The 26,142-nt window shown below is 42.7% G+C and overlaps 1 protein-coding gene across 4 annotated transcripts in view; it reads right to left on the reverse strand.

The window, feature by feature from the left end:
* NUMB (NUMB endocytic adaptor protein) overlaps positions 1-26,142 on the reverse strand; it is a 128,495-nt gene extending 102,353 nt beyond the window's left edge. For all 4 annotated transcript variants that reach the window (XM_019496527.2, XM_019496524.2, XM_019496526.2 and 1 more), the window contains exon 1: positions 26,066-26,142. The gene's annotated coding sequence lies outside the window, so the exon portion shown is untranslated. The remainder of the gene's footprint in view (positions 1-26,065) is intronic.

The raw sequence follows: 26,142 nt of genomic DNA on the forward strand, positions 1-26,142 counted from the left end.
AATAAACACACACACCTTTGTATTGCAGTACTAATGTGAAAGCATTTTTTACAATATTAAAAGGTACCTAGAATAAACTGCATAATCTGCACACACAAAATCCCTTATCAGTACTAAGCAGCACTGTACTCTACAAAGAGCAACACAAATGCATGGAGAGCCTTTTTTTTCCCCTTTAATCTTTTCATTAGAAAAAAAAGACACCTGTTCTACAACTGGTGTTAGTCAATGATTCAGCTAACATACCTCGGCACTTGCATTCTGTTAATAAGGATCCAAGCCATTTAGTGTGGTTGGTAACAGATGCATAGGTTTTAAGCAGCACACACAACCCACAATATAGAGATGATTAAAAGCTTTGTAGCATTGCATCTTTTTCTAAAAAAAATCCAAAACCCACACACAAACCCCCCCAAAACAAACAAACAAACAAACAAACAAACAAACAAACAAACAAACAAACAAACAAACAAACAAACAAACCACTTTACTGACAAAGAAACCTCACCCTACCCAAAATGCTTCAGCTACAACCAAAAGCCATAACTGGGAGACAGGGAAAAGGTGAGTCTTCCCTGCTTTTTGTTACCATACCATAAGCCCAGATAAAGAAATGATATAAACCAGGTGTGTTCAGTTCCTAGCCCCTGCTGCCACATCTTCTGGTCCATGAGGGTCCCACAGGTTCGTGGCGGCTCTGCACAATAGATCAGGTGCGCAGGACCACAAGGAGCCCCTGAGCAGTCCTGGCACGTGGAGGCAGCGCAGAACCCCCAGAACTTGATCCAGCCTGCAGACCAGCACCATACCCCACCCATCTGGCCCACAGGGGCCAAAAGGTTGAGCACCACTGATATAAACAAAGTCAGTAATGCTTAGGACATGGATATATTACTATCATACCTCTAATGTCACCCAGAGTGCTGCCAAAAGAGCCCAGCAAGACAGTGTTACTTCTACAGCTTACATCATAAATCTGTGACTGGACACTTAAAAGGATTTTCTGAATTTCTGGATGTATCAGTCTAGTAAAAACAATACCTTAAACTGTCAGTTTTTTTCTAAAGAGATGAAAATATAAATGGACTCATTTTCAGTGCCAGTAGCCTACAGAAACCCCTCTAGGTTATCAGGAGGATCATTAATTGTGGAATATGGAAACTTGCTCTCAAGCCCTTCGATCCCAAGATTTCAGCAACAGTGAAGGCTGTATTCAGGGAAAGCAACTTTTAAGAAGACCTAAAAATAGTGTACCCTGGACCTGTCAAGTATTCCAGCTTGAGTTCCTACAAGTTACTTTCCTGCATTAAAAGGTAAAGTCAACTCTATACAAGTGCAGTGTAAAAGCTCAAAACAAAACAAGGGAATGCCAATATATTTGTGAGGAGGGAAACCTGGAAATAAAGCTCAACTGTCAAGTAAACTGAATTTTACCTATAATTTCTTTGGGATCATATTGCCAGTTTTGTTTTGGTTATACCATGTCAATACATGTATAACGTAGCAATGGGTAACATGCCAAAAGATTTATACTCCTAAAAAGATCTCAGAAAAGCACTTTTTCTTTACAGTTGTCAGTCCCTGCTGAATGATATGCGTGTTAGGGATGCCACTGTTTAACATATGCTTAAAGTTAGTCATTCAGAGTATGTTACACTCGAGGCAAGAAAAACTGGATCACAAGCAGGGGGTGAAGAGGTGAAGGAATTACAGGCCAAGTAAGTTTATTTTCTATTCCATTAGTTACTGCGCTGAACTAGAAAAACTGGTTTTCGACAGAAAAATAGCAGCTTTTCTTTGTCACTTGGCATGCAAGGCTTCTGTAAGCCAACTCTGCCAATATGAACAGGGCTTCTGACATATATTTGAGGATAACACAATGGAATACCTCATTTGTAAAATTCTTTGCAATATATTTGGCAATGACAATTTTGTGTCGCATAACACAGTATAAAGGTGGTGGTTCCAATCATCTATGTTAAAACCAACAACAGAAAAACATTAAAGAAAAATATGCATGCACATGTGCCATACTAAATTTGAGCTCAAGCAGTTTACAGATATTTTTTTAAAACTGCACAGAAGTGACTTGTGAATGTTTGAGGGGGGGAAAAAAATATTATATATATTAATTACCCAAAAGACAAGATTAAGCACACTGATACCTCAGGGGCAGGGAGTAAGAAATACTACCAGCAAGAAAGAGGCAAGAATAGGCTATGCCATATTTTGATCTGTCAAATGATTTTGTTCTTTTACATAATGAATGCAAGGCATGGGATGACAAAAAGCAGACTTCAATTCAAAAGGACTTTTTATAAGGCCTGGTACCTCCCAACCTGGAAAACAGATAGGAAGCAAAACAGGAACACTGTAAAAGAGGAAACTGCAGGGAACCCAGATCCATTTGCCACACACCAGAAGTGAGCTCCCAGGACAGCAGGTAGAAACAGACTTCTTGAAAGCAATTCCACTCTTCCTCCCTGCCTCTCCGGTAGCAAATGAAGCTGGCTACATTAACAATTCACATAAAGAGGACTGCAAGGTCAGCGTCAACCCATGCATCTCTGTTGCTGCTGCAGCAGCTGTGCTTAAAATCCAAAGTAACAAAATGGATACTCTGCATCACACTCCTCTCTCCTTTCCATTCCCCCAACAGTACACAGGGGAAGACAGTTATCAAAGAGAAGTCAAGAAAAATGCAAAACAGCAGAAGATAAACAGATCAGGAAAAAAATAAAGAGAAATTAAGAAAAAGGAAAAAAAAAGGAGGGACAGAATAAAGCAAATGGGTCAGGAGATAGCTCCATCTTATCATGCCATCTGCCAACTCATCCAAGAGAAACAGATTAAAAAAGCAACTAGCTCCAGTAATACATCTTAATCTTATTGCAGAGACCAAAAACTATGGGCATAGACATGAAATAGTTGCGGTTTGTGGCAATAAAAAAAAAAAAAAAAACGATATTCCTAAGGAATAGAAACAGCAGTCTTACAGAAGACCTGTGTCACCTTCCGTTAACATTCAAGTATATAAAAATTGAAGTTGAACTACTGTAAAAAAAAAAAAAAAAAATCCTGAAGTGTTAATTGCCTTTGTGACTGTTTTTGCATGACAGCTGCATGCGAGTGTTAACTTTTGCTCTGTGATATTTGCAACTTGTTGCTACCCCAATTCCTGATTCCACAGTTCCAATAAGTATCCAAGCGTTCCAAGGGGTAGCACAGAACCTTTGCATGACATATGCAGACACTGTCCAATACTGACATACATCGTCAAGCTGTAAGCGTGTTTTCCACAATAAGCACTGGCCATTATTTTACAAGTAGAGCTAACATAGAAGTTTCTCCGTTTCTATTTTACAATGATATCTGCCATAACTTCAAACTTGCCTTGCTTGTCTGGAAGTGATTAGATGCATTCAGTGCTGAACTGATTACCTGTTCTGCTTTCCAGAAACACTGGAGCTCAAGTCACATCAAATGCTCAAACTAACAACTGTAAAACACAAAATACTGAGGATGGAATTCCAAGGAATTAACAGAGGCATACCTGGGGGATCCCAATCCACAAAAACCATGAAAAGGCAACCCTGAATAATGATGAACTATGACAGATATTTACAAAACATGTGTTGACAATATTCAGTACCCCTAGTAATAAGGTTTCAAAGATGCATATGCAGCCATTTCAAGTTTTTTTTAACAGAATTTCTTTCATCTGTTAATGCCACCATCTCCCCCTCTCAAAAAATAAATAGTCCCACAGTGCAAGGATGTGTGTGTAAACAAGGCAGAAGAGCCCTTTTGGTTGGTATAGCTTAGTCTAACATTTTTCAAGGAGAATCATCAAGTTAAAGCACCTGAAGTAATACCTACCTATTTTGTAAAACATTTCACCTTAGTACTAAAATACTTCTAAAAGTATGTTCACTAAGCTGACGGCCAACCTTCACACAACTCAGATCAAACAATTAAAATCTAGGTTCTCACATACAGCTAGAGTTGCAATACTGTAAATGCCAGAAGCATACTGGTGAAATTTTTTTTTTAAGCTGTGAAAATTAAATTTAGATACGGCCTTACAGTATTTCTCCACTGCAACACAAAAAACATCCACCATGGATAATTAATTTCATGTCCTGATGCAAAAAAACTGTGAGCCTAGTTAATATTAACCAAGATTTTCTTTCTAATTGGTCTACATGGAGTTCATACAAAAAATTAAACTAAATCCTTCACTGATTTTGTATTATTTGAGTAAGTCTCAGATTTGGAGTTTAACCAACTTAATTCTTCTACAGTTATTTTTCACCTAATACACAAAACTTCATGCACTCCCAATCGCACTTCATTTTTTCAGTACTTGACTTACAACCAATAGATATTTACTATATTTGCAAGAATACTATTTGAATCAACACATGCAATTAAGTTTTCCTGTTGTTGACTTTTTTTTTTTTTAGAAAAATAAATTGTGGGGTTTTTATTCCAAAAGAACTTCTAGGCTCCATTTTGGCTATTTTTAGAACTCAACGCAGTAATATTTTAGCCCCTTTATCAAATCTGAAAGTTTTTTATCCACACAACTTTTCTCTCTCAGATGGCAAATGCATGGAGACAAGGGTTTTTGGTAGTAGGAGGGAAGGTTGCCCAAAATGCATCTGGACACTTTATAATAACATGTTAGTAATTTTTGCGAAAGAGCTCAATAAATGTCAATATTTTAGATTTCTTCACTGCCCTATTGCCATCACTACTTTTGAGCAAGCAACACTTCATATATTATTTTGAAACTAGCTTGATTCACTATCACTTTAAAACTGGAGTATGCTAGCCAAGTTTATGGTTTTAACATTCATATTTAAATGTTTTCAGACATAGGGAATAAAATATCGTCTATTTTTTAATGTTATTTCTGGCTTGATTTTTTTGAAGCGCGCAAGGCATTTTGTGCCTTAGTCCAATCTTAACACAACAGTCATTTCTATGTCTAGGAAAAAGTAATGGAATTAAAATACTGCAAAACAGTTTTAAACAAATCAAAAAGCCCCACACACTGGTCAACTTCAACCACCTCAAGTCCAAACCCCTCCCAAAAGGTTCACTTAACCAATTTTGTCATAAAACTCGGTTCAAAGCAGTTCCCTGATAAAGATTATTACATATTCATCTTCCAATAGATGAGTATCTCTCAACTGATATAGATCTAGCTACACCAAACAAAAATTAAATTTTAAAATACCATTCTCAAAGGTAGCATGATCTACCTATGCTAGAAGAGAACAAACACAATGACAACATGTATTCTATAGGGTCTAGTAGTTTGGGAAACTCCTGTAGTAATGTCTGTGCATTACTCGTCTGCTCAAGATTGAAATGCTTATCAAGTGAATGAAATGTCCATTTTCAAGTGTACTTTTATTAAACATTTGTCCAAACAGAACCAACTAAACATCTAAGTGCCTGTTAGTATATGATTTTCTTTTTTAATTCTATATCCTCCAAAGCCTCTCCACAATTCAAAATTCACCAAATGCACCTCAACCCTAACCTTCAGCTATACTATTATTTCAATTTTAGGCTTTATTACGAGTCCTGAATCCATATATGATGTTGTAAGCCAAAGGAAACAATGATAGCAATCTGGTTTGTTCTTTGGCATCATGAAAGACATAGGTTGGCAGAAATCAAATTTTACTTTTTAGTAATGTTGACGGATAACATCAAAATTTATTTTTAATAATTTATTTCAATTTTTATCAATTTACAGTTTCAGGATTGCATGAAATTAGAGGTGTGGAGGGCAGAAAATTTATTAGTGACAAATGTAACTACTATAGGACTGCCGCCAGCTGAGCAGCAGAGCTGCCATCAGCCGCTTCACATACAGCTCCCTTCTTTGCTTTGTCACTTTCCTTTTATTTGTTCCCAGTTCTCTGGGGTTTCTGGGAGTTGCAGTCCAAACTAGTCAGCATCGTTCTCTATCAGCAATCATTTTTCTTACATCCCCTTTCAATACATTTTGATTAACAAAGGAAATATTTTTCACTGGTCTGCAAGTGAGAGGCGAAATTGATGTTCATCAACATTTACCGCTAAAAATTGAATCCTGTCAAGCCTAGACATAAGACTTTACTCAGTAATCCCTACACCACTTTTCACTCAGCAAGACTGAGTTTAAAACTCAGAAGAAAAAAATCCACCACTTCCCTAGACAAACTACACCCGTACAGGCACTATTTATGGTTAAGAGGATAAACTGATAGATTGCAAACAGTATTTAAAGGGAGACTAGTCATCCACTGAGGTGTTTCCAGCAGGAATTTATTCTTGGACCAACACCGTGCATTGTGTTTTTTTCCAGGCCAGTAATAAAGCCAACACTGGAAAAAGTTTACTTTTTACTCCTGTCATCTGCAATCTAGATTATTTGGTAAAAGTAAGGTCAGCTGACCATGCATTTTAATGCAACCCAATGTAAGGTCATATATCTATAAAGAATGTAGTTAAAACTTCCCAGGTGGGACTATCCAGGTTAAGTGACACTGTAAAGGCACTTAGGGCAGTAAGAGATAGTCAAATGAACACAAGCTTCCAGTACACTGCAAGAGTGTGAATATGATCCTCCAATGTCCAAGCAGGGGAATATCAAGCAGCAGAGGTATAGGGGTCATATTTTCTTTGTACATGGCATCAGTGGGACCATTCCTGGAATACTGCCTCCAGTTTTGGTGTCTACACTTCAAAGAGGGTGCTACGAAATTGAAAAAGGTTCTGAAAAGAACTATAGGAATGATCAAAGTCTGGAGAAACCAAACTTCTATTAAAAGACTTTAGACACCGGTATATCAAAGGTAAGATTAAAACAGCAACTTGATCACTGCCTACAAATACCTCTGTGGGAAAGAAAATTCAGACAGAAGGTGGTTCGTTGATCTAGCCAAAAACAGCATAAGGAGATTGAATGCATGGAGCCTGAAGGCAGACAAAGACTTTATTTTTAGTTTCAATTTACCAGTAAGGGTTATTAGCCATTGCAACTACTTGAAAAATGGTGAGAAACTCCATCACTTGAAGCTGTTAAAAATCAAGGCCTAATCTTTCAAATATGCTACAATTGAAGCATAAAGGACACAGCCCTGATGCAGAAATTATTAAGAGAGGTACTTTGTCTAGTCTGTAATACAAGCCAGTCATTAACAGAACTAGAGCGACTCCGTGATATTTATAATCAGTCTGCATGCAGAAGTACAGACTAATTCTACTGGTTTAGTTTAATGGGGTCTGTAAGGGAAAAAAAGAAGAAAAAATGGTACAAAATAACTCACTTTTCTGAAACCCAGCAGGTTGGCACTGGAAAGACAAGAACAGACTTGTACACAATTCAGATCAAAATCAATTGTACCAAGTTTAAAAAGGAATGTTCAAGGGGTAGAGTTTTCAGAAGCCAGGCTGAGAAAGGCACACAGTATGTCTAAAGAAGTTAGGCCCACTTGGGTTGCCATTTATGGATAGTAAGCTTCCATGTAAGATTAAGACTGTCTACAGTAAACCTTCTAAACAGTGGTAGAAATGCCACTCCCCACTCATCTCCACCCCAGCTGAAGGAGGTAGACAAATTGTGAAGCAACTCGTTTACACTATGAGAAATCAGTACGTAACTTGTTCAACTGTAGTGCCAATAGGTTTTAATTGACACAAGCATACAAAAGCTTAGTGCATCTGCACTGTTTAAATTAACAGCAGTTCAGCTAGGCTTCTCCATAAGGCAGCTCAGTAGGAGAATAACTAGTAGCCTACCAGCTATGAGGTAACTTTACCCCAAATGGGAAAGAAGGTGTGCATGGTTTTCCTGTTCTGTTCTCCTGGTGCAGCCAATACTTGGGGCAAGTTCAGGCATCAGCATAGCAAAGCACTGACAATACTAAAGCAAACCTTGAAATCAGGGTAAAGGCAGCTTTATCCATTTATTGTTTCAAAGGAACTGCAAAGGTTACAGATACCATTCATTCATTGCCTGTTAGCATGCATAACTCCAAACCTTGCAAGCGTTATCACTCAGCCATTTGGTACACTCTCTAAATTTGTTTCCTAGCACGAATACTGAATTTTCTATTAGGTGAAGTTTATCAGCAAAATTTAAAAGGCACAATACACCACTTATCAGACTGCCACAAACTGCATTTCAGGTTTCTTTCCGATTACATTTCTCCTCCAATTATTACCAACATAAACCTCAAAAAATAAACTATAATGTTCTTTTGGGATTCAGAGTTACTAATGTCTTAAACTGAACTGAAGAAGAGAAAGGTAGTGACATGGGAACACTTCAAACCAAAATTAAAGCAAACAGGATGAATGAACTTTGCTATATTACTAGTTTAATTAGGGAATTTACAAAAGAGAAAGAGGGCAAACTAGGAAAATTCTTATTGCCTTGAAGCCTAAGAGCACAACAGGATACATGCACACACTTGCAGAATGTGTGGCCAATCTTGTATGTAGCTCTAACCCACTGAAAGCGCATCATCAGCAGGGATCCAGGTTTTCCACTTGCCACCTAGTAAGGCACAGTGGGGCAGATAGCCTCAGTTCTGCTGCTACCAGGAACCTTACACCAGGCACAACACCATGGCAAGGGGCCCCCTGCCTGCCTGGCAAGGGGGGCGCGCACAACTTTGCAGTGCCAGCGGAGGCTCGGTGCTGCTGCCACTGCCACTGGAAGCCCCATGCCAGCCAGGCTGCCAAGGTGACACAACCCTAGCCTGCCTGGCAGCAGTTGGGCCACATGGGTAGGGGACACCTCACCATGGCAACACAGCCAGCAGAGGACTCCCAGCAACAGTAACAAACCTCTCAACCTTCTGGTGCTGGGTCCTGCCTGCTAGGCTGCAGAGGCTCCCAGGGGGAGAGCAGGAGGACGGGGAGGCCTGAGCCCCACAGCAGACAGTCCACATCTTCCCCCACCCCCCACAAGCTCTTTTTGGCTCTGTTCCAGCCATGGTGCTTGCGTGGGGGGGGAGGGAGAGGAGGGAATGAGCTTTGCTTTACTCCAGCCATAGTAATCACCAACTCCTGTGCACAGCAGCTGGGCCTGGGCACTGCTGGCCAGCTGTGGCTGGCACCCACAGAGCAAAAAGCAAGCAGGGTGGTCCCATAGCCCTAGCAGCTAGCCCCTCCCTCCCAGCAGGGCTGGGGGGGGGGGGGAGACAGAACAGGAGAGTCGGGAATGAGAGGCCCCAGTGGGGATGTCGGGGGAGGTGGAGGGCAAACTTCAGGCTGGGACTGCAGGGCACCAGCAGGGCTGGGGGGTGGGCTGCAGGTTGGGAGGGGCACTGGCAGGAACAGTAACAGGGACAGCAGGGTGCAGGTTGGGGATGAGGGGCACCAGCTAGGCTGGGGGTGTGGCAGGCTACAGGTTGGGAGTGAGGTGCACTGACAGGGCCAGGGGGCTTCAGGTTGGGAGTGAGGGGCAATGGCATGGGCAGGAGCAAGGCATAGGCCAGGCTTGTCCAACATACAGCCTGCAGGCTGCCATGTGGCCTGCCAAGCCATTTTATCTGGCCCGTGGCGGCAGTGGTGCAGAGCCGCCGCGACGGGACCACAGCAGCAGCGGTGGGGCAGAGCTGCCATTGCAGAGCGCGGGGCGGTGGCGGTGAGGCAGGCAGGGCTGGCCTGCAGGCCCCAGCTGGCAGCGAGGGGAGGGGAGCTTCTTACCCTGGCAGGGCCCGGGGGAGTGGCCCCGCACAGGAGGGCAAGCAGCGGCCACTGGCACTGCTGGCTCGCGCCTGTCTCCTCACCCGCCCACTTGAAGCCAGCCCCGCTGCCCTGCCCTGCTCCACAGCAAGGCAGCGCCTGCTTGCTCCCCCAGCCAGTCTCCCCCTGGGCGCTGCGGCTCTCCGGGCCCGGTCACCCGTGCATGAGGCCCTGAAGGGGCCGCTTCTCATGTGCTGCTTGGAACAGGATGAGGAGCCCGGCCAGGTCTGCACCGGCCAGCAGAAGCAGCAGTGGAGCCGTGTGCCTTTCAGGACAGCATGAGCCTGCACCGGGTCAGTCCTGAGTGGCACATGGCTTTGCCAACGCTTCATGGCCGGTGCAGACCTGGCCCGCCTCCTCCCGTCCCCAGCAGCACGTGGGAAGCTGGCTTCAGCTGCATGCTGCTTTTCCTGGCCGGTGCCGACCCGGTCCTGCAGCACCATGTCAACCCAGGCATGGCACCGGCAGGCCGGGCAGGCCCCAGGTTAACCCCAGCCTGGCCCCATGGCTTCTCCAGCACCAGGTCAACCCGGTTGTAGCCAATCGGCTCCTACAGCACCATGTCAACCCGGGCATGCATGCCATGTCAACCCCTGCAACTTCACTGGTGTCAAAGGTCACGTGACATCACTTCCTGATATAATACCACTTCCTGTGACGTCTTTGAATATGGCTCGCCGGCCCACTGAGTGATAAAAAGTTCATGATCCGGCCCCACATTCAAAAAGGTTGGACACCCCTGGCACAAGCATATCAGGGCTGCTCAGCATCACAAAGCATCAGGGGGAACACAGCTGCAACTGGACTCGCATCCTGGCAAAGGGGGCAGAGGGAGCTCTGATTTTCCATGATAAAAAACCAAGTCAAATGCCAAAATATATAGGTACTGTATTTAGAATGTATTTTATTATAGTGACTGAGGCACTGGTAGGCTTCAAATTGCTTTAAAATTGTAAATATATCAATAAAACATTGTGTTCATTGTGTATAGATAGATTTCATTTTAATTGCAGAATAAAGCAGATTTTGGGGGGTGTTTTAATCAGAAAATTTGGGATTTTTAAACAGAGAAAACCAGGTCTTTCAGTAGACCATCTGTAGAAGGAATATTAGCCTGTGTTCATTACTAGGAGCTCCAATGCACAAAGGAGAAACGGTCTGTACTATAAAAATGCAGGTTGTAGATTTGAATACTGATAAAATATTCCTCCATGTGGAGGAGGGTTTGTTTTGTTTTTGACTTTTTTAAAGATCTTTATCAAACCAATCATAACAACTATAAAATTGCTAGTACTTTTTAAATTAAAAAGCACTACTTAAAACAAAGTTGGATACTGTGTTAAACATTTGTCTTCATGCATTTTAGTTGCTTCTATAGTTTGTTACCAAGAGCTGTCTATAAGAACTGGTAAATTACTAAATTGTAGAATGTGGAGGATGTTTTGCATGGTCTTCAGAGTAGAAAACTGCAAATGTATATGCTTCAAATAGATCAGAACTTGATTTACAACTTTATCTTTTCTAACAAGCAAGAGTTATTCTTGAAGATAACATTACTGCTTACTGAGGAACTGAATGCCTCAGGATGCAATTATTGAATTAAAGCCTGCATCTCGCAGATCAGTTTGAGTTCAACCTAATATGGTACGGATTAAAAGATAGTTCTTTCCCTCTAAAGGGTATTGTTATCAGTGACTCCTGTCAGGCATTTCAGATTAGCATTTGAACAGTCCTTATTAGGCTGTAAGTGCCAGCCACAAAGTCACCCATGTTGAGCTGAGGGTCAGTAGGAAGGTGGAAATGGGTATTTTTCACCAGTGCCGCTTCAGACGACCAGACATTCAGAAAAATCATGGGCCCGAAAGACAGCAATATCTGCATATATAGCATATATAAAAAGAAATTCAAGTGGAAAGGGCCACAGGTTTGGGGGGGGGGTTTTGTTTGTTTTTGGTTGAAAACATTTTGCCCATTTGCAGTCTTCCAAATTCCCAATGCCCCTAACATTCAAGAACATCACTGCTGTGTTGGACAGTCCTATCCTTAGCTGACTGTTAGCCTACAGCCACAAGAATTTCTGATTCTGCAACAATCTCTGCAAACCTTAACCTGATGATGCAGTTATTTGTTAGATCATGTATGTGGCTTAATTTATTAGCCTGGAAAGCTTCAAACTGACAAGACTAAACTAATCTCAAGGGTAAAACTATGCAGACTTCACTATTAGTCATAGGTCTCAAACAACTTTTCCCAGTTTTGTAACCAGAAGCTGATCTTGAAAGCATCAGGATAAACCTTATGGCTCCAGCATCTGAAAATCAAAACAAAAAAGAGTGCTCTTTTTTTGTTTGTTTGTTTGTTTGATTTTAAATCATCAACGTGAGAAGTGCCCACATCAACATTTCTCAGTCATGCTAATAGAACCTTAAACACTTCCAGCAGTCTGTACTGAAGCTTGCCTTTTGGATACACTCTTTTCTGAGCAAGTCATATATAATTTTTTCTGAATATTACCAAATCAAAACAGTCCCCATGGCACATTAAATTACAAGGCAGTAATCACACTTCCTACTAACCTGTCTTCATTGGATAGGTCTTCACTTCACTATTAATACTAACTACTGACAGTTTAGTCCAGGGACCCAAATTAGCTTAGGCCAGATGAAAAGGTCAACAATGCAAAACCATACCTGTGAACTGCTGGGTCCTCACTGAGGATGCATATATACTGCTAGGATTCTTTGCACAAGATTAAACTCTAACACAGACTCCTTCCCAGTTAACTGAGAGAGAACTTGTCTATCCTTTCAGGAAACCAGGGAACTGTGGGAAAACTTGAGAAGTATTTGTGCGATTTTATGCAGTGTCTGTGAAGCAAAGTGGATATGAATCAGCCAAAATTAAAACAACTTCTAAATTCAAATGAGTGGATTCTGTCAATGGAAAAGGTGTTGGGGCAACATGCAACTTCACTCTTCAGTAGAGGCAACAAACTAAAGAGAAGTGATACAGATAGGACTGTCATTTACACCTGCTTGGCATGAAACAGAAAAACTTGCAAAGGACAGAAGAATCACTTAGAGTGGATAGGGTCCAGAGCCCCTGGTTAAAACTTGAGGTATAATGAAAAATAGAGTTTGACAAAAATAATGGATTGCCATGGGTCACATGTCCCATAAGCTGAAGCCATGAATAAATTTAAAAAGCTTTGTAGGTCACATTATAAAAAAAAGTGAGACTGTCAGAGCTAATGCAAAGCTGAACAAAAGAACAGGAAACTCAATCTCCAAAAATTCTTAAGATGCTTCTACTAAGTCTAAGCTTTTATCTGAAGACTCCACAGCTTTTTCCATGTTCAGCTTCCCATTACAGAGATATTACCTTGTAACAAATCCTTTCCAAGCCATAAAGAAGCTGCGTGGCCCGTTAGCACAGAGAGGTGGTGCTGCATTTAAATAATGTAAACCAGAACCTGAAGTTGAACTGTTCTGAATACTCTGGACAAGCTTAATTGGATTTAAAGTGCTCTTAAAGCTTGAAGCAACTCAATTTACAGTTTAAGAGCTTACTAAGTGCTAGTGTCTTATATACTTAAAACATCAGTTTTTCTTATAGTTGGAATTGGAACTGGGGCCCATGCACAAATATGTGTGTCTTAAGGAGCCATCTAAACTGAAGATGGAGTAAGACTTGCTCGCCAAGGTTAATTCAAAGTACCAGAAGTCCCATATACAGAAGTAATATTACACTTATAGGCTCCCTTATTTCTGCTGTACTGCAAGGGTAGCCAAACGCAAACATACAGAATATTGGCACATCCCTACAATTTTACCTATAGGTAAAAAGTAAAAGTTTTTTTCTCTCATAAAGTGAAGAAAAAAAATAAAATAAAAATCAGTAATTATACTACTGCCAGGTCAGTGTTCTTTGTAATGTTCAATACCAGCAGGGGTGCCCAATCTTTTTGCCCAGTGGGCTGGACAGGCAGTGCCCAATCTGTCCACGAGCCAGATCCAGACAGTGGTCCCAATCTGGCACCCAGGACAGGTGCAACAGGGCCCCAATCTGGCCGCACAGAGGGTGCAGAGGGCAGCCCAGCCCCAATCCAGCTACAGAGGAGAAGGGGTTTGGCTGTGCAGGTGAGGGTGCATGTCCCAGCTCTGAGCCACTGAAGGGGGGGCTTGGGAATTTGGAAGCAGGAGAGGGGAGCAGGACTGCTACTGCTCCCATGCCAACAAATTTCCTGACCCGCTGGGAGTCCTGTGGGCTGGATGCCATGGCTCTGTGGGCCACATCTGGCCCACAGGCTGGACGGTGAGCCCCCTTAAGTACCAGCATAGGAAAATGAGGAGATGAGAGTAATAATCCGAAATTAACATTCATTTCTTGAATGTTCTGGACACTGTTAATACATGGTTATTTCCACTCATGACGATATCAGTGGAGAATTAGTATTGACGCATTTCTGGTAGGCTTTTAGACACAGTGAACAGACTGTTTAAAGACCACCTGGAGCATAGACCAGCACCTGCACTACCTGCAAATACTGGTGGAGCTAAACCTGCAATAGCTATTTAGAAAGATATTTGACAAAACATTGGCCACCATAATGAACTAAGATCCCTCCCTATTAAAGACTATAATGAAAGACAAATTACATTTTGTTTCTAAAAGAGCTGTATTCACAGGAGAAATGTGAAGCCATATCTTTTAAAACCTCATCTTCAGCTGCATACTTGGAAAGTCAAAACTGCAGAGTAATGTTTAGTCATTACTCATTTTCGAAAGAGGCTATCTATTAATTGGGTTATGGGATATGCAAAAACTAGGGATAAACGATTAAAATAAGACTGAATACACAGGCCAGAAAGCATGCAACAACTATGGAAACAGGCAAGCAAATATAAGAAACAAAAACAGTTCAGTGTTTGCTTCTTATAGCATTGCAAAGCAGATGGAAATTAAACACTTCCCTCCCCATACTATACACTCAACACAACATGCAGTTGTGTGATATTTCTTATTTCAGTTGTCAAACTGATTGCTTTTCATAGAAGGGAGTGGTTAATTTCTCCACTTTTAAAGAAGCCAAGCAACGGCATTTCAAAGTCAAATTAAAATTACATGAACATTTGTTTTTTGTGTCCATGACAATTTTCTTAAAGCAGCAATTTCTCATATTCCAGAAATTTTGCATGCTCTGTTGGCAGTTATTGGGCATAACAACCATGGTATAGACTATACTTTCCAAATTCAGCCAACCAGTTACTTGGCAACATTATTTCTGTCCAATACAAAGATAAATGGTAGCTAACATCACAGTGTTTACATATTCCTGAAGCATCAAGAGGCCGAAACAGTAGCACTGAAACCTTACAAGACTCACTGCACTTACTGATTATGAACAATCATTCTGTAAGCATATTTTCTCTCATGAACAAGATTTATTGTCCCAATTACAGTTTCATAACCTTATCTAAATAGAAGAACTTTCTTATAAACAGTCACTGGATAAGATACATAAAGTCCTGGGAGCAGAAGGCAAAACCCAAGTCTCTCCACCCTTCCACATGAGTGACAAACTGGCTAGAGGCTAGAGTCACGCTCACTCTCCTCCTCCTCTTCCCTGGTCCATTAAAGTCTCACATTCTCTTTTGTGCATGAGGATATCCTCAGAAGAAGGGGGGCAAAATGGCCTCACTCAAGAATAGTTATGTTAGGACAGGGACGGGCAATTATTTTGGGCAAAGGGCCACTTACTGAGCTTTGGCAAGCCATCGAGGGCCATATGACAGGCAGCCCAGGGCAGATGTATATTAATTTTCTAAAATTTTGAGGGGCCCTATGGGCTGGATAGAATGGCCTGGTGGGCCACATCTGGCCCCTGGGCCGCATTTTGCCCACCCCTGTGTTAGGACATGCCTTTGAGAGGTGGAATGGGAGGCAAGAGACAGTTCAACTCTAGGTCATCCACATCCTGGATGAGTGTTCTTGCAACTAGGTTATTTTAAGAGGGACACCACTGCATTCTTCTGCTCCACCCATGCTTTAAAAAAAGGGGCTATTCCCTCCTCCACTTTTGTCAGACAGGCTCTAGGCACTTCGCTCCAGGAAGTCTCCCAGAGCAGTAAAACCCAAGCAGATGTAGGTGTCTATCTACAGCTCAAAGGTTAGGCACCTTAGCGCCAAAGAATAGGCCAAAGATGCACCTGTCAATGTTCCTTATTTACTATTGACAGCAATTTCCCATTCAGTGTGCTGACAGTTGTGAAACTCATTTTGAGATGCTTACTGTTCCCATGCATTGGTCAGGAAGTTTGGGCACCAATCTAAGGACTGTTGATTCTACTTTGAAAGCTAGATGTCAATTTTATGTTCCCTTCACAAATCTAGCTCTAAATGGCCTTCCCTTGCGATTGCACAGAAACTCTGAGGCAGAGCTGGGAACTGAATTGGGAGCTCAGATTCCAGTCTAGGGCTTTAAAACTACAAAATCTTTAATCTTTCTTTTCCATTTCTGTCACTTTCTACAGAAGCAAGAGAATGAGTAACCATTATCAGTTGATTTAAGATTCAGTTTCTTCTTAATATTGACAGAGACTGGTTTTAAAACAGAGATGACAAACATATGGGCCCAAAAGTTGGATACAGCTCGCAGGTTGCTGGACCAACCCCATGTGCCAGCCCCAGGTTTGCACACTATGGGGATCAGTCCGGGGTGCCGCATGCTTTAGCCCACATGCTGCAGATAATGCACTCCTTGCTAGCTCTAGGGGTTGGCACATGCAGGCCGGACTCAACGCTGAGTCTGCTCCACAGGGGGCTGGGTCCCAGTCCAGCCTGCCAACAGGCTCAGGGATGCTCATCTGACCCATAGGGCCAGATGAGTTTGACTCCCCTGTTTAAAGGGCTCGCTCTGTTAAAAGTAGCAGGTTTGTTCACTTCCCCCTGTACCCTTTGAGTACTCCATCTTACAACAGACAGAATTTGCCTGGAAACAGGTCTTTGCTAAACTGCACACGTATTGTCCTCAGCTGCCCCTTTCACTTACTGTCAGTATTTTGCCCTAGACCTCTATAAATTAAGAGACAGGACAGCTGCCACATCATCAATTCTCTTAGTCACAGAATATGGGAATGTTGTGCTGCCGTCCACCCACTTGAGGAATCTCACGAAGTCCTGCTTTAACCTCGGCCTCCCTCCCATCTCCCAAGCCAAATGCTATACAAAAAGCAGAAGTTTCAAGTACTGCTGGTCAGAGACTATTCACATTTACCTTCAGCAATGCAGCAGGAAATAATCTTTTAGATACTGGCAGTACAGGCCAGAGGTCAACAATCCATGGGCTGAATATGGCCTGCAGCAGCTAGGGCAAAGAAATCTGCAGCATCAGGTGGAAAGACCCACAGAGTAGATACCCCCAGGATCACTCTACCTGTTGCATTCATCCCAGCACATGCCTGTGCCACATTTCACCTCTCCCCTGGCACAGCCCCTGCTCACACCCAGCCCTACCTCTGCTCTCTACCCGTGCTGCTAAATTTGCCTGAGCATAGCTGTTGGCCATGGAAGTCCACAGCACTTGGTGGCAAAGGTAAGCAGGAACTCTGAAAGTGGGGAGGGGGGCATGGTGGGGAGAAACAGAGATCAAGAACTGGTAATGCTGGGGCAGCATCAGAGAATCAACAATCTGCAGAAGCAACCAAGTCATAAACTGAAGCCTGCTGTTCATAAAGGCTGCCAGCCCCCGATATAGGCCATACAAGAACTCAAAGTTATGATTTAAAGATGTCCCAACATTTATAAAGTCACACAAAATATCAAACATGCAAATTAAAGAGCTTGCCATCAGCAACTTTAATGTAACTAGTTTTAGGCATGCTGTATTATTAGACTAGCATTTAGTAATATGGAGGGCAACAAACAAAAGTCCAAGCAGTGTTACAGACCTTAAGAAAGCACTGCTTCCTTTTCTTGTTTACCTGACAAAATGGGATTAGGGAACTGCTATCTTAATACAGTTTGGAAGCTAGAATAAAGAATCTACCCTTCACGAACAGTCACCTCTCTGAATCACTAGGAAGTGGTATGGAGTATTAGTTTTTTAAATGTGAATTTCTGCTTTAAATGCTTTATTATATGTAGGTATGTTGCATTAATTAGATCAATGACCTAAAAATTAGGTGCAGTTGTACTGAATGCACTGAAATATACTGAATAGAGCTAATAGGCTAGAGAGTAAATGCATACTGCATTCACTCTAAACTTAGAGCAACAAAAATATATACCTAAATATATAAATTTCAAAAAGACTGTAAATCATTCAGACTACCTTAACTCAGATTTCTTAGAAGATATCAGAGGAAGGAGGAGAACAGACTTGTTATTTTTGCATGTGCAATACAATAAAAGAATATTCCTGAAATTCTTTAAAAAGAAAATCAAGTGTTCTCTCACTCTTATTATCCAAACTAAGCATTGATCCTATGGAGCAGGAGAAGTATAAATGCACACTTCACTGCTGTCTTACCTTTCTCTTTGCCAGAACCTCCTAATTTCTATAAGCACTCCTTGAGAAACAGGCAGAGGCAAAGACTTAAGAACAGACTCTGCCTCTGCCTTGAAGGTGAAAAAAACTTCACTGAAGAGTGAGGCAGCCAGTCTTAAGTAATGAAAACTCTTAACTATAATTAAGGAACAGGAAGAGGAAAAAAGGGCAGGGGGGAAAAGTAAACCAAGATTCTATAGAAAAGAGAATCAAATCCCTGTAAGAGAAGTTACTTAAATTCTGTTTCATTGCTGTGTGTTAAGTATAAATGATTATCCTAGGCCTACAGAATGGTACACTTAACTGACTAGTGTAGTAGGAACTTCCAAAACAGTAAGACTAGGTTTTAAATTTTTCTTTCAGTTCTTGGAAATGCCCAATTCATTCAAGATGGTAAGGTGGAAAAGGTTTAACATTTGCCTTTTCTAAAAGACATTTTTTTAGGACAGAGACCTTTTTATTTTTGTTTTATTTTTTTAACATTTGGAAAGCAATTAGAAAATGAGAGATGCTGCTGGAAGCAGGGACAATTAGATTTCTGTAAGGAAGCACACTCTCCATACAAATGTTACCTCACTGCTCAAAGCATGAGCCAAGTGTCTTCCATTCACAACACGCATAAGGAGCCCAACACTGATGATACAACAATGCAGTACCTAAAAAATGCAAGTACAAGATTAAGAAATCTTGTATTTTTGGCAAATAAGGCAGAGGCAGGCATGCAGAGTGCAGTCCAGCAGGGAGACAGAGCAGCATGGTGCACCAGGCAGGAGGGTTGGCAGGCACCACTGCTGCTGTGTAGAAGCAGGGTGGGCAGACTGGAGCAGGTGCCACCCCACCCACAAGTGCCTAGCCTGGCTCCTCCTGAGCAGCAGCTGGAGGCAGAGGGCCACTAGGTCTGGGAACCAATCCAGTCTCCTCACCTTGCTCCTGCACAGCAGCAAGAGTACCTGACCATCTGCCTGGCGCACCATGCCACTCCACCTTCACTTGAAACAGTGCCCTGATTTTCCTTAAAAAGTAAGTCTTGGTGACTGGGTTATCTAAAACCATTATTTGCCATCCTGCAGAAATGATGAATTCCAGCAAGAACTGACCGTACAGCACTTAAAAATGAAGGTACATGTAACATGCATAAAAACGAAAGCCTCTGCCCCATTCCTCAGAGGCTCTTTCCTTTATCTTTTCCATCTTGTTCATTTGATACTGTATCAGAGTGTGCAGGAACCAGGAAAAAGTATTGCATCCTCCTACACCCTACGAAAGGAAGACAGGCATCTATGAAAGTAATAAGATGAAGGCAGCAAAGAAGGACCATTAGACCTGCTCCACATCCCTCCATCAAGCTGGGAAAATGATGAATCAAACATTTCTAATTCCCAACCTTATCTGGAACTGACACAAGTTAAAAAACACATGTGAATGCAAAATAACTTTTGTACCCCCAAAAAATAATGTTTTGGGGTGTGAACCTGGACGTTTTCATCTTTGCCACTATTCTTATGAACCAAGAACTGCCTCATAGCAAGAGGACCCCTCCTGTCAAAACAAAATGTTACGCACAGCACAGAGCCTGCCCACACTATCACATCTTGAGTGAAAGGATTTTTAGCTGCTTCCATAAATTAAGTCAGTTTGGAAAATCAGTTCCAGTCTCTACTGCCCCAATGACAGCCCTCATTTTCTGCAGACAAGGTACCCTACCAAATCATTTTTTAAGTCTGCCAAGAACCCTCCCTAAGTAGGAGGCCATCATCTTCCTGGCATCTCCAGAAACTGATGTTAAGCCAACAGGAAAGTACAATATGGGAAAATGGAAACCCATTGCCAAAAGTCAAATTTCTTTCACCTGAATGGTCACTGGCACAGAGATGCACATATTAAAGACGTGAAATGCTAGGTAATTAATTCAGAGATGAACACAGGAAGTACAAATAATTCAAACTTGAACCATGAAGCAGCATTTTAGTGCAACCCTTTCAAGCCTAGTCTTGGATAGTCGCACTGAGGCTTCATAGGTTATATGAAATAACAGTGACAGAGTGCCTGTGCTTTTCTTCAGTAAGAAGATGAGAACCTAAGTTCACTGCAAATAGGCAAATATAATACTTGGCACAGAACTATATCAAAGGTAACATTTACCCAGGTCACACAGAGTAGACCTAGAAGCCATAAAGTTATTAATGTATTTACTGAGGGTAAAGTAGAGCCAGTGATAGAAGTAGGTTTACATCTAGCAAGTCAAATTAAGGTTTTCACTATCTCCAATACTTCTGGTACTCCATCTCTTGCATGCATGCACATGTGCACACACACGACTGCTTAATTTTGCTATATACCTTCCTTGGTGATGAGAAAAATGAGTACATTTACTCAATAATAAAAAACAATACCAGAAACAATACTTCCTGTTTCTATGTAAATATTAAAACTTGCCCAAAAGATAAATTTGATAGTGCATGATGATTTCCTGAATTAAAAATAAAGCTCATTATTATAACCTTTTTGTTTCTGATGTTTACGTAACCATGATTTGTAATTGAATGAAGCCTTCCTTAATAGTTATAAAAGAATAAAGATCAATCTAGGTCCATAAAGCAAAAGCAATGTTGTTATATCTGGAATCCACGTGACAAAGTTATTTAGTGTCTAAAAAGATGTTGGCTTGTGTAAAAACAAACAATCCTAACCCTAAGGAAAAAAAGGGGGGAGGGGGGCAACTATTTTGGGTGGAGGGCCACCTACTGAGTTTTGGCAAGCCATCGAGGGCCACATGATAGGCAGCCAGGGGCAGATAAATATTAATTTTCTAAATTTTTTAGGGGCCCCGCGGGCTGGATAGAATGGCTTGGCAGGCCACATCCAGCCCCCACCCGCATTTTGTCCACCCCTGATCTACATACACCCTGTAGTATTCAGGGTTGAAATGCACACATTCTAATATAAAAAAAGCTTTACAAACTTAGTTTAAATCTCATAAATCATTAGCAAACTACAAAACCTTCAGGAATTCAAATGTGTCAATTTCTAAACTCTTTGGGCTCATGCATATTTACTTTCACTTTTTTATGTATTTTTAAACAGTGGATTAAGAGAGAGATTGAAAGTTTAGCATTTTAGAATTATTTAGGGATTTAAGCAAGAAAAGATTAAATAAATTATCTTTAAAGTACTCCAAACAAATTTTAGCATTACTGATATAACATACCCTTACCAAGCATCTTTTTGTCTCACAAATAAAAACCAGGCAGCAATAAAGTTGTGGAAAGCTTACTTCCAAATGAGTCATAAACACACTGGCTCTGCAAAAAAGAGGTCTACATGCCCACTTTATTAGATTACCTTGACTCATCAATATATTTTTCCCCTCTCACACAACAGTTCATTTTATGTACATTATTACTGAGAAACTTAAGGACCACTGAGTCACAATACACTCCTGCAGGAATGTGAAACTGTGCAGCCATAAAAAATAATATAGAAATCAGCAGAAATCATATAGAGTATCAATTACTCTTTGCAAGAGGAAGATAGTTCAGCTCTTCCTTTGGAACAAAACAAGGGGAATACAGCAAGAAATCAAACCAGATTTCTCAGGGAGTTGATACCTGACCAGTCATTTACTTTATTTTCATATACACACAAAAAATATATATATAAATAAAATCTGGTTTGATTTGATCTCTCTCTCACACACACACACTTTCACTCTCTCTCTCTGATGATGGAGTTCCAGAAAAACAGAAAAAAAACTCCAGGCTACAGTTAAACTTTCTCAATGCCATGACGAATAATATTTGTATAGAAGTACAACACAATGGTGTCCTCAAACTCTCATATTTGTTGTCAGCCTCTGAAGACAAAAAATAATAATCTGTACCATCTGTACAGTGTAAATCTATCTACCAGCCTTCATGGTGGTAAGGAATCATTTTTTACATCACTTTAGAAGTAAGGTGCCCTTGAAGACAGGCCATCTTCCCTAATCTCAGGTAAACAACTCCCTGGAGAAATTTGTTGTAGACAGAGCTAGAAGAGATCAACTGTTAAAGGAAAGGCTCAGTTGAGGGTTAGATGGTTATCCTGGGACAGTCAGCAGCTCCATGTTCTAGACCAGGAGTCAGCAGCCTGCAGCTCACAGGCTGGATTCAGCCCACAAAGAAATTGGATCTAACCTGCAGCAGAGTCCCCCAGAGCCCCTGGAGTGGCTGGAGACTCATGGGGGTCGCATCCAGTAGCTCTGTTCCCCCTGTCAGACTCTTCCCCTCTCCCTAACAGGGGATGCCACTCCTATGCAGGAAGGTGTCAGTGTGGTCAGTAGTCAGGGGTTAAAGCAGCTCCTCTAAGGCAGCAGCTATAATTCTCAACACAGAATTTACAGTTTCTCATTGCTAAGGGCAATAGGATTTGGCAGTATTCAGCGATGGGGACAAGTGGTGGCAGCTGCAGTGGGGAAGGGAACAAGCAGGTACCAAAAGTTCCTTACACCAGGTAACTGCTGTCCAACTCCCCCCACAAACCCTCCTCCCCCCATGCTGACACCTCCCCCTGCAGTAACAGCATTCTCTCATAGTAGGGAGGGAAAAGCCAATGAAGAAACTGGGTCTAAACCTCTGTTGGTGGTATGTGGGGAGATGGCAGAGGAGGTGGAGGAGGGATTGGTGGCCTGCAGCAGCCTGTCATTTCCTAAAGCTCCACAGAAACCTTTTAACAAAGTCAAAGCCTCTCTGGGTTTGTGCAGACTAGAAGAAAATGGCATGTTTAAATACAATGACTACCTAGATAAAAGCCACAACTAGACAACTAGACAAGTTGCATAAGAGATGTTAAAAAGTGTTAATCAAGGTCAGCTAACTCAAGTAAAAACAAATACAATGAATCAAAAAATAAACAAACCCCCAAAAGCCCACATTTTTGCCCAGGATCTACCCTTGAGGCTTGTTTGGACTAAAAGCGGCAGTCACATTTAGGTCAAGTTTAGCTATCATATGCTAGAAACTATTCCTGGCCCAATGTCCTAATATACAATTTCCATCTTCGCAGGCTTGATGGCATTTGTGCTTTCTAGACTTGCACTTAAAGATGCCCAAGCCAACAAGCTATCTATCCAAAACAACTCAGAGATTCTTTTGGCACATGAACTAACACATAAGCAGCCAGAAAAGGGCTGCATTTATGATCCAACACATCAAAAAAAATCAAGTCTAATTTTTTCAAGAAATGGCAGGCTATCCAGAAGTTTCTGAACTGCTTTATGCAAATCCAAAATCTTTCTGCTGATGACCTTTTAGACCATGATTTAAAGTTGATAAAAATTTCACCTCAAAATCTGAAGACTCAAAGATTTGACTCTGAAGACAGACCCAAAGCAATTTCTTAAGAACACACATAAAAGCTAAGGTTTACTTCTGGTTCTAGAGCAGAGGTAGGCAACATTTTTTGGCCGGAGTGTTGAAAAAAACACGTCTAACATGGAAGATGCTGGAGTGTCAACATGCCAGAGCCTGGAACAGCTGTTTGCAGCCAGCCCACAGAGCCCGTTGCAGCACGGCTTGCAGCCTCCCAGCTGCCTGCTGGGAGCAGCCTGAGCTCCGAGGCTGACAGTAGCACCAAGGCTGGCGGTGGTGTGCCAAGCAAAATGGCCTTGCGTGTCATGCTCAGCACATGTGCCGGGGGTTGCTGACCCCTGTTCTAGAGCAATGGTATGACTGCTTGGCTTGGCTTCACACCATCCTCAAAAAGGGGCCCGAAACATCTACCACCCACATTCAATCAATTGCTGGTATAGAGATAACACACCCTTCAAAATTATCAGATTCCTCAAAACACTTTTTAATCACAAAGCTTTTGACAAGAAGCATTGTGAGTAAAATAGATGAACAGGTCATAGTTTTAATGTATGCTAGCCCAGGTAAAAGGCACACTGGTGCCTGGAGTTTGCCTTGATCAGCTAACAGATTAAAATAAACCCACTGACTCAGACAGGTAACAATAGCCATGTTTGCGCTAGGAACAAGCAACAACTTTTAAAACTTGCCCAAAGACAGCTACCAGATCAATGAACAAGCTGAAGATGGCTTCCTCAAAATCTTTATAGACCAACTAGTTTTTCTCCAAACTTCTGATGTTCTGTAAACCCATCTTTTTTCCACAAAGACAAATGACAAAGCCTTTATAAGGTACACTTACCCTGGGAAAGCACAATTGTTTTCCAGGACTAATGCAGTTGCACCAACAAGAGAAAGTCAGTATAAGCAACTATAGGCAAGAGACAAGAGTTCTTATCACAGGGCTGGTGTCAACCCTTGCATTCATATCACAAGTCTGGCCCCCAGTGCATGGGTGCAAGCAATTATGCAAGCCTCAGCCTTCACTAAGGAAAAAACGGTTTCTAGCCTGGATGGCTGTGAAAAAGAATCTACTATAAAGGTGCAAGAGACCAGAAAGCTAGTCAAACCCAAAAGTGTCATTTTAAAGGTAGACCACAAAACCATATAACTTTTTTTTTTTTTTTACGTGCTTGGGATTGGTAATTGCTGCCACAGTATCAGAAAGACATTTTCATGGTATCACGATAGAAAATACCCCAGCCCTTTTTAAGTGGTCTTGTTTAGAGTCTCTTTCAGCCTTCACTACTTGCAGTTAAAAAGAGAAATAAGAGTTAACAACATAGTTGTCACTATGAACAGCAAACTGGTGGCTGATAACAGATTAAATGACTGATACCAAGGGTCTGTCCATCCTAAAAGGCAGGAAAAAGCACACACGTATGCGAGAGAGTGTGAATGTGACTGAGCGCGTGGCCATGTGAGAGTGTGCGTGCAGGCCTGGATGTGAGAGTGTGTACAAGAGTGCGAGTGTGTAGTAATGTTTCGAGTTTTGCAAACCAGAGCTTTCACTGAGGCTTCAAGCCCCCATTTAATTCAGTTACAGATGAATGAATGTTGCCGTAGGATCAATTCAGTAACCAAAGCTCTCAGATTTACATACAAGGGTGACCACAAGGCCCTAATTTGATTCAGGTTTCTGGACACAAATTCACATTGATCCCAATTTTTTAGAGGCTGTTTCCATGGAGAAGGGCCAAGTAATGAAGAAATGGAAAACCTCCGTGGATTACTGGGGGGGGAGGAGGGGATAAGAGAGGCGAGCGTTGTTTTTCCTCTTCCTCTGGAACTACGAGCCCGCGGGTGCGTGGGAAGCTGCCGCCCGGCCGCCCGCAGCCCGAGGGCGCGCGGCTCCGCTGCGCCAGAGAACAATGCTGCGGCCAGGCCGGGCCATTGTTACGGTCCCCAGGCCGCGGGGGACACACGGGGAGGCGCAGGGACCTCCCTGAACAGCCGCTTGCAGCAGAGGCGTCGGCAGCGGCCGCAGCCCGGCCCGGCCCTGCTGCCTGCCGGAGCCCGGAGCAGCTGCCACGAGCTCGGGAAGAGGCGGAGAGTGGTGCGGGACCGGCCGGGCAGGCCGCGGCCGGGACCGCTGCCAGCCGGCAGAGCCGGCCCCACTCTCCGCCGGAGCCGGGCGCCAGCCTCCCCACTGGCCCGGCCCGGCCCGGCCCGGCCCCTCACCTGCCGGCCCCGAGGGCACCGCCCGGCCCAGCGCGGCACCGGCCAGAGCGGGGGGGACGGCGCCGGGCGGCCCCGGGCAGGAAGCGGCGGCGGCGCCCCCGAACCGCGGGCTGGATATCGCCGCCCCCCCCCCAGCGGACCCAATCCTGCCCCGCGACTCGGCCTCGGTCTCGGCCCCGGCCACACTCACCTGCCGCCGCCGCCTCCCCGCCGCGCCGCCTCGGCCGCCCTTCGCCACCCAACACCAGCGCCGCCGCTGCCACCGCC

The sequence above is a fragment of the Alligator mississippiensis genome, chromosome 2, assembly GCF_030867095.1.
Source record: "Alligator mississippiensis isolate rAllMis1 chromosome 2, rAllMis1, whole genome shotgun sequence".
In the NCBI taxonomy this organism is placed as follows: Eukaryota; Metazoa; Chordata; order Crocodylia; family Alligatoridae; genus Alligator; species Alligator mississippiensis.